This window comes from Gavialis gangeticus, unplaced genomic scaffold, assembly GCF_001723915.1.
Source record: "Gavialis gangeticus isolate Ggan-Ray unplaced genomic scaffold, GavGan_comp1, whole genome shotgun sequence".
In the NCBI taxonomy this organism is placed as follows: domain Eukaryota; kingdom Metazoa; phylum Chordata; order Crocodylia; family Gavialidae; genus Gavialis; species Gavialis gangeticus.
The window spans coordinates 146,542,578-146,551,679 of NW_017729024.1; the positions used below are offsets into that span (position 1 = coordinate 146,542,578).

The 9,102-nt window shown below is 42.5% G+C and overlaps 1 protein-coding gene across 3 annotated transcripts in view; it reads left to right on the forward strand.

Moving 5' to 3' along the window:
• The window catches only part of ARL15 (ADP ribosylation factor like GTPase 15), a 405,914-nt gene that overhangs the window by 4,918 nt on the left and 391,894 nt on the right, over positions 1–9,102 (forward strand). The window contains exon 1 of one of the 3 annotated variants that reach the window (XM_019517873.1): positions 7,888–7,914. The exons of the other annotated variants lie outside the window; for them this stretch is intronic. The gene's annotated coding sequence lies outside the window, so the exon portion shown is untranslated. Of the gene's footprint in view, positions 1–7,887; positions 7,915–9,102 lie in introns of those variants that run through there. 3 annotated transcript variants of the gene reach the window in all.

The window sequence follows — 9,102 nt, forward strand, 5'->3', positions numbered from 1 at the left end:
TTTTTTTTTTTTTTTTTTTTTTTTTTGGTACTAGGACCCATTTGTAAATATTGGCCAGTTCTGACCCAGTGCCCCTCACTCCTGATCTGCTGCCTCCCACCCCAACCCCCCAGTGTGTGAGGGGGGGGAGGGAGAGGGTGATATGGGGGCCTCTGCTAGCCTGCAAGGGAAAAGACAGTTTCCTACCTTTTTCTCCTTTTAAAGGAGAATCCATTTTTAAAGTATGTTGATCCTTTTTTAAAGTTTTATTCACAACCTTTTCATATATTCTTGTGACCTGCTTTTGGGTCGCGACCCATAGGTTGAGAAAACACTGTTTTAGGAGATACAAATGAAAGCCTATGTTATTAGTTCATTCTGCTGCTGCAACCTTGGGTGATTCCTGCTGACAAACTCTTGACTCCAGAGTTGGCTGTTACATGCACTAAAACATGATGCGGCTTCCTGGAGAAGACAAGTGAGACTACTTAAATGCGACTGCAACTTCTAGTGTTAGATTCTGCAGAATCGCTGGGTACTGTAAGTTGAAAAAGTAAATCTCTGTTCAGAGAGAAATGAGGAGAAAATGTTTGAATGTCAGTCTTTAGATTCAAATGATGTTTCTTTTATGTAGACAAGGTTCTTTTGGGTAAATCTCATATCTTTTATTAGACTAACTCAAATAGTTGGTATAATAGTTTCTTCTGTTTTCTGTTAGATGTTGTTAATTCAAAACAGTTCTAGAAATATGCAAGTCTCTCTTTGTTGCTAGTAATCCTAGGTATCTTTGTGATCCCTCCCAAGATCTGGTATAGTTAGGAGGAACCTTGGCAATTTCTTCAGCTAGGCCCCCAAACATGATGTAGTGTTCATTGGTAGTTTAAAACAAATTTTAAATTCTTGGGGTTAGTGTTGTTGTAGCCACGATGGTCCAGAAAATGTACAAGATGAGGGTGTTTTTTGTTTTGGACCGTCTGTATTAGTTGGGAGAGAAGTTAAACAAAATAAGCCTTCAGGCATAAACGGCCCTTTCTCAGGTCTCTGTGGCTTTTTAAATGAATGATAGAATTAATGCAGAAATTACAAACATATCTTGTACCATTAGCTGCAGACCATTTTGGGGTTTTGTGGGTAGTTTTTTTTCTAGTTTTCATTATTGCCAATTCATGATTCTTACTTAATGTATTTATGATCCTATTTTTTCCCCTCTTAAAATTTCAACTCTGAAGCGGTGCAATTAGATGAGGATGAGCTTTCCTTAAAACAAAACCAACAATTTTTAGCTCTTATGTTCCCAAGCTTGAAGAACTAGAAGGAAAAAAAAATTAAGATTTTTAATTGCCTTGGGGCCTGATTTTTCAAATTTTGTTTACTTGTAACTGGTTTGTTATCAATCTGTTTTATGGTGTACCTCAAATTGGATTTGTTTGGTTTGTTTATTTATTTTTTTTTATATCATCAGACAAACATGTGTTGGATGGTCTCGGGGAGAGGAGGGATAAATGGAAAATGATTTACAGCTTTATGGATGATCTGAGACTGGATATCGGTGATCGGCCTCTGGGCGAAAATAACTGATCTGCTGACTGGCAGTTGGGTTGGGTGCGTGTATTTTAGCATCAATCAAGGATAGAAGAAGCTTCCATCTAATGGGAAGAAGGCCAGAAGACTAGATGAAAAAATGATCTTGTGTTCTAAGGCTAGTCCTTTTGTTGTTATGGCTGTTTTGAAAGCAAGCACCAGGATGAGCACAAATGTTTGTATAATGCCTTGTGGTTGTTGGCTTAGAAATAACATTTTTAAAAGTCTGTTTTTTGGGCTTATTTGCAGTAGTATGGTTCAAGAAGGGCAGCAGGGGTTAATCGATTTCTAAAGAGCCTGAGTCTCGTGTGCAGTGTTTCACGGCCCTGGAAGCAGACGGATCGCCTAACACGGTGTTTCTCAACCTTTTAAGTAGCAAGTACCCCCTAACTTCGAAAATTGAATGTTGGGGTACTTATTAAAATTCTCACAGGGGATTTTTTTTATTTACAGACTGTGTGCCATATGTTGGAAGAAGGGCTATGTAGATAAGGCTGTGAATGACAGATGTCTGATCTGGTGTGGGTAGGGTTGCTACCTTTTACAACTCAAATATGTACCTGAGCTAAAGGTGATTGTTGGCCAAAGCTAGGAGAGCTGAACACCAAATTATTACTGGGGAGTTTAATTTTTTTTTAATTGCACCAATTTTTTTGCCATCTTTTTGAGAGGAAAAGAGGGTGAGAGAGTGTTGGGGTACCCATGTTCCCCCTGACTGTCTCGCATACCCCAGGGATACATGTACCACAGGTTGAGAAACTATGGTCTAACACAACAAGACCGATGGATACACGCACACACCCTAAGAATTGATGGGCATGCCATAACACAAAATCATAGCTTTCAAGGCAGACAAGTTGTCTGACGCAACAGGGACACACAGCCTGGGAACCAAGCAAGTATGTACCATACTGCCCATAACACGAGACAAGTGCAACCCAGCTACGAGGCCCCAGAGCAGAGGGGGGCCTGAGCCCTGCTTCTGGTGGAACAGACCAAGTTAGGAGAAGGCCTGGAAGGCTGTGTGAATGTGTGACCGCAGAGATGCAACCAACCAGAGTGAGCCATGAATGAAGAGTCATCAAGAGGGAAGGAGAATACAAAAGCAGAGACTGGGAATAACAAAAAGGTCCCTCCTTGTCCCTCCCCCTCCCCATCCTTTTCCCTGAGAGGTCCCAGAGGGCACCATGGACCAGGGGCATACAACCAGCCCACTTCATGCACCCCACTGGAGGGGGGTGGGGAGTGGGCCTCGGCATCCTACCTCCGCACTGCTGACATGCCATGCTGACATCTGACACCTAAGAGAGAGCCTGGGTGAAGACTGTGTCTCGCCCACATGTACTTTGACTGACAGCCCTAGGATTTGGTAGATGTATAGACTTGTTTGATTGTTTGTATTGTTTTTTGGGTTTTTTTGTTATCCCTGTGTGTATCAATAAATTTAACTATTATTGAATGGAGAGGTCATGGTTGGTCTGAGGGTGGGTCCCCTGTCCCAAACAAGGTATCTGGATCCTAAATCCAGAGCCAACAGGGGTGTGTGTTGGAGGTGAGGATGACTAGAAGAGGGGGACTTGTCATTTACTAGGCAGTTTGGGCTTTTGGTATCTGAGAAATGGGGGAGTGATCCTGGTGTTTTAGCACCCAAGTACTGGTAGCGAGATGCAAGGGGATGTGATTCTTTTTTTTTCCCCTCTCTCTTCCTCCTTATGAGTGGGGGTAGGGGTAACCTGGAGATTTGGGACAGAGGAAGGGTTCTATACCTAGTTCTGTATTTTTTTTTTTTTTTTTTTTCCTTAACATCATTTTTTTTTTTTTTTAACACACCTGTCTTTTTTTTTTTTTTTAACACACCTGTCTTTTTTTTTTTTTTTAACACACCTGTCTTTTTTTTTTTTTTTCCTTGACAGCAACTGCATTATTTTTCATTATTCACTTGTGCTTCTGGGAGTGTTGGACAGTGATTGCAGAGCTTTGTGTTTACATATAAATGGTTGTAACTAGGCTTTGTTATCTGCCTTTATGGATATGAGAGAATAGCTTGCCTGTTGGAGTTAGCACGGGGAATGATTGCTGAGCAGTTTCTTGTTCCCATGTCTTCCAATATATAAGTCCATCCGGAACATGGAAAGTCTACAGTGGCTGTGAGTATGTCTTGAGATTTAGAGAACAGATAAGAAAATTTTCCTCTCTTCTAATATTTTTAGCAACTGGATTGTACTGCAAGTATACTAAAATCAGGCTGGAGATCAGAATGCATCATGTGGACTAATTAGCTTTGTGGTCTGTCTGTCTGTTTGGCTGGGTTTTTTTGATACAGAAAGTGTTCTTATCATATTGAATGGAAAAACCCTTTTCCAGATTAAGAGTTCTTGCATGGGAAATGGAAGAAACAAATTGGCATTATTACTATAGCAGGCATTTTAAGTGCTGTTTTCAAGGGAAGATGCAGTAGTGTAGCTAAAGAGGTGTGAGCACAGTACCAGCCTTGGGCACCAATTTTAGAGGGATGCTAGAATGATGCTTCCCACCCCCTTCCCTCCAGAAGCCTTTGCCGTGGCACGTACATCCCTACACATAGGATATGTATTGGGGAGCGGAAAGCAAATGGGGCACCAAGGGAAGCCACCAAGCACCTGTGCTATGGGGCTGCTGCAAGCCTGCTGCAAGCCTGTTCCCCAGCTGCAGCAGCCTGAGCCCAGACTATGACTGCTTTAGGAGCTGCTGCTGAAGTGCCAAAACTTTAGTAGGTAAGGTGTTGCTCTCCTCCTCCTTCCCCCTTCTTCCACCCCAGGTGTTTGAAAGAACTTGCTGTTCCTCTGGGAACAAGGTCAAATGTCAATATGTGAAACGACAAAAATGGGGCAAATCTAAGTTGTGTCCACATGCAATCTCCAATACAAATAAGGAAAATCTAAAGGAAATACGAATGTAGGTTTGACCCTATAAGGAGGTAAGACACTGTGGTTGTATGGGTAGCTAAAGATACTTAATCTTCATGAATTCCTCCCTGGTGGCAGACAGCTAAAGCAGTTCTTTTTAATGTGAGAACTGTTATAGGATGGGATAGGCCAGAGGTGTCGGGTATGGGCTGCAGAGTCCTATGACCCAGCTCCTGGTGCTGCTCCTGGGCCTCAGTTGCCCCTGGGTCTCAGTTGAACCTTGCAGTGAATGCCAAATATGTTTTGGACCACTTTCTGGGATCTGCGGTACATGCAGCACCCAGCTCCTCATCTGTTACTGCTGCACACAGTGCCTGTTCCACCGTCTGGGATCTGCACCATATATGCTGTTCCCTCCTCCTTCCCCCTCTCCAGTTCAGTCCGAGACAGCATGATCCCACACCAGCAGTATGCGTCCTGGACCAGTGGGGAGGATGCCATGCGAAGCATGGATCCTGGATTGGCTGGGATGGAAGCAACTGCTGCTTGGCCCACTTATGGCTATAGGTAAGGGTAGAGATGTTAAGCATCAAACTAAATTGATGGCCTTTGCAGAGAACTAGACAAGTAAGAGGTGTCGACAGAACAACTTTCAGCAGAAGGTCCAACAGATGACATGTTTCAGTAGATTTGGAAGAAGAAAATCCAGTAACCTGAAGGAATCACTGTCATTTGCAGCAGCTTTAAACTTAGTTTTGCTAACTTGTCTCTCCCTATTTGAACTGTTATCCCTTCCCACTAAATATTTTCATAGACGTTTCTTTAGTAAACATATTGATTAGAGGAGCGGGCAAATTGTCCTCTACTTCATTCAGTCTTTTCTCTTTAATGTATAGACGTTGTACCCTCCATGCCCCAAAAGAACTCCTGCCCTCATTTCATTGGCTTTCCTTTAGAATCATTTTTCCGAGTAGCTTAGAATGTTTAAACTACCAAGAAGAGGGCTTTTCTAGTGGTTTAAGAAAAACCTTCAGAAAATTAGGGTTTTTTTTCCTTTTATCTTAACATGGGATAATGCAGGAGCCTAGTAGTGTTTCATTCTTTAAAGTACTGCATTAAATTTGCACAATTGCTGGTATTAAATATAGCTAATAACATGGGCTGTAATTCTTTGTGAAGAAATAAATCCTCAAGTTCGAACTTTGAACTCAATATACAAATTACAAAACATTTTGGGTATCCAGAACCATAGAAAGTGGGCATGAAAACTGCTTGGAGATTATCCAGTCCAGTGAGGTCCAACCTTTTTTTCAGGCATGCCATAAATTAGCCCCGTACCCTCCCAAGTGCCACTCAAATCCCCTTCCCCTGTGCAGTCTGCTGCTCTGTGCCCTGTTTCCTGCCCTATCTGCAACTGTGTCCCTCCCTGTTCTGCCACATGCCACAGGTTAGCTGCCTCTGATCTCAGTCTATCCCACTGGTCTAGCCCTAAGGCAATATAGGTGCTCAAGATAACCCTTGAATATTATACCCTTTGCGGTTGCCAGGTCATCAAAGCTCTGAAGTTTGCATTACAGCATTGTGTCTTTTGCTGTCCTGTATCTTTTGCTGCACGTGATCTCTGAGAGTCTCTTTTCTGACTTTGCATGCAGGTTACATAAAAAGAACACTGGCTGCATTTTTTTTATCATTAAGAGGTAGGTATATAGTATGTTTACACTTATATTTGCACTAGAAAATTTTAATTATGAGGTGTAGGTAAAACGTTGCGTGGAAGGCACAACGATTCTAAGCAATTATTTCTTGCCAAATGAATTGCAAAATATCTCGGTCTGTGCCTTTTATGCACACTTCTCTGCATCTGTGGACTTGGGTTGCAGCTCTCTCCAGTTGATGGTAATTTATTTAGGATTATGGCAAGAAGTATAATACCTTGGCAAAGAATAAATAATTCTGTTGCGTTGCAAAACTGCGAAGAGGTGGTTACCTATAGTCTCAAATCAGGCAGAAAGTAGGGCAGTCTGGCATCTAAAAGCCTGACTTCAGAGACTAACAGAGCTAACCACCTCTGTACTTAGGACAGGTTGGTACCTTCTGCCACTTCTTGTGCAAAACTGTGAACCTAACTCAAGTCAGTTTTGCTTTGGATGTCAAATAGTTCATTCAGTTTTAGCAGTTATTCTGTTGTTACCTTCTTTGAAGGTCAGAAGTAAGCCTTCCTTGCAGGCAGAGCCTGTGTCCATGCTGAGATCCTTTGAATTTGGTGAGTGCCTGGAAAGGAAGGTTGTTCACTTTCAGAACGGGGTTGAAGTGCAACCCTCTTTTGAAAATGAGTATTTCAGTCACTTGTTTTCGAAACTTTTTACTTGTGTGTTAAGAGAGTGTTAATTATTTAAGAACTTCTGCAATGAGATCTTTTCTGTTATGACTGACAGAAAGATTCTTATTTCTAATAGACAAGAGCAAAAAATGTCCTAGTGAGTCTTTTCAAGGTGCCTACTGCTTTGCATATCTAATTGGTAGGCTTTTGCTTTTTGTAATTTAAGTTTGTGGTTGTGGGGGAGGGGAGTCCTACAAATTGAATGTGTTGCTTTAGTTCATAGCTAATGCATTTTTTTTTTCTTTTTGGACTGATGCAGGAGTTCTTAACATTCAAGTCACCAAATCTTTTAGTGTGTGTATGTATATATGCGTGTGTGTGTTTTTACTGAAGTTAATAGCTAATTGGATGATTTCATAACCCTATGCAAATAGAAATCTAATGCTGAATTGAACTGCTGAGCTCTATACACAGATGTTTTATTCAGCCCTGGGATAAACCATTTTATCTATTCAGTCATCCATGTCTGTTATCTTGGGATACATCCTAAAAAAGTTAATACAATGAAAAGTACTAATAGCTTATCTTGGGACATAACCATTCCGATGCACTTTATCCAGGAATTGCATAATTGAATCAATGGCTGAAAGGTGGCAATGCACTTAGCCACTCGGTAAACCCTAATTAGAAGGGCAGTGCATGTACACACAGATCCCAGGATGTCTCTGTTCCAGGACAAACACAGGTACAGCTTGTTCAGGGACAGATGCAATGTCTGTTCCTAGCCTATGACAGAACGTCTGAATTCGTTATGACTAATGGCTCCTTTACTTTTTGAAAACAGAATAATTGATGTTTCTGATCTACTATCTACACAGATGGGGTGGGTATTCCTTTATTGTAGAAAAAGAGGGTGCGATTAAAAGGGTAAACTTTTTTTTAAGGTTAAAGAGGTGAAGAGAAAAAAACCCTTTTCTCACTTTTTTTAAATATGATTGTCAGCAGTCCTTTATTTAAAGTCTTCAAACATGTATAGAGCATGAAGTATCTTACATTACAGTAAGATTGCAACAGATGCAAATGTTAAACTATTTTTTCTTTATTTTCATGCTTACCATGTAGAATCCTTACAGAAAGCAACAATAAACTGTAAGTAAAACGAAATACAAATTCTGCCACAGTTGTTCTGTAAGCACAAAACTCATCACACAAGTAGAGGGTAAGAGAGAAAGTGTCTCTTAGGATATAAGCCCATTCATAGAACTGTACTGTATAATTAAGAAAACCTCTGCTGTATTCCTTTATACTACCATACATACAATTTTCTGAACATAGGTGGACAGAAATATTGAGGACTAGATAGGCTTCTATCTAAACATCTAACTGCTTGATCTGGTTCTTCATACTGTGTTCAGTTTGCCTGAAAATAAACAGAAACACTGTTGAACTCGAGAGCAGCCACAGGTCAAATACAGCAGACATTTTCGGGGGTGGGTGTAGTGAACATAACAGTACAAGACAACATTAGGGCTAAGTACAGACAGTTAAAAAGGCTGAATTGGTTCAAACTAGGCAGCTTCCTCAGAGGTGCATAGGTTGAACGAATAATCAACTGAACTGAGGTTCAGTTTTTAATTGGGAAAGGCAGGGGGAGGCCTGCTCTGACCAGGCCAGTAAGCAGGGGAGGCTAGAGCATGTCTCCCAGCCAGCTGGCCATTTCCAGCCCAGCCCCATGTCCCCACCGCCCTGCTGTCCGTGTCCTGCCCCCCCCCCACTCCCCCCAGAATTTGAGGAGCCCCTTTTCCAGGTGCTGGCCCACCTTTTGGGGAGGCTTCCCCCAGTGCGGGTTCCCTAGCCCAGGCAGCCCTGGGAAGCTGAGGGGAGCTGCCCACCCCAGGGCTGCTGATTGCTTAAGACACGGCCACAGGGGGGAGAAGACGTCCTCCCAGCCAGGTGCCTGCCTGTGTAGCCCAGCATGGGGGTACTAGAGAACCTCCACCTTGGGGGGGGGGGGGGGGGTTCCCTTCTGCCCCCTTTGGGGTCCCTGAACCCAAGGTAGCCCCAGGGTGCTGAGGGGAACTCTTCCTATCCTGAACCCCAGAGCTATATGCCTCAGCCCTGGAGAGTCTCACAGATAGCCCAGGGAGCAGTGGGAAATTCTTCTACTCCCCTGTACTAGTTTTGCCTCAGAGTTGCGGCAGCTGAGGTGCAGCTGGCTGTGGAGAGAGCGGGGGGTGTCTAACAGGGTCCCACAGGGATCTGAGTTAGGGTCTGTCTAAACTTCATAATGATCTGGAAGAGGAAATAAACAACTTTGTTAATGAATTTCTTGGGTAA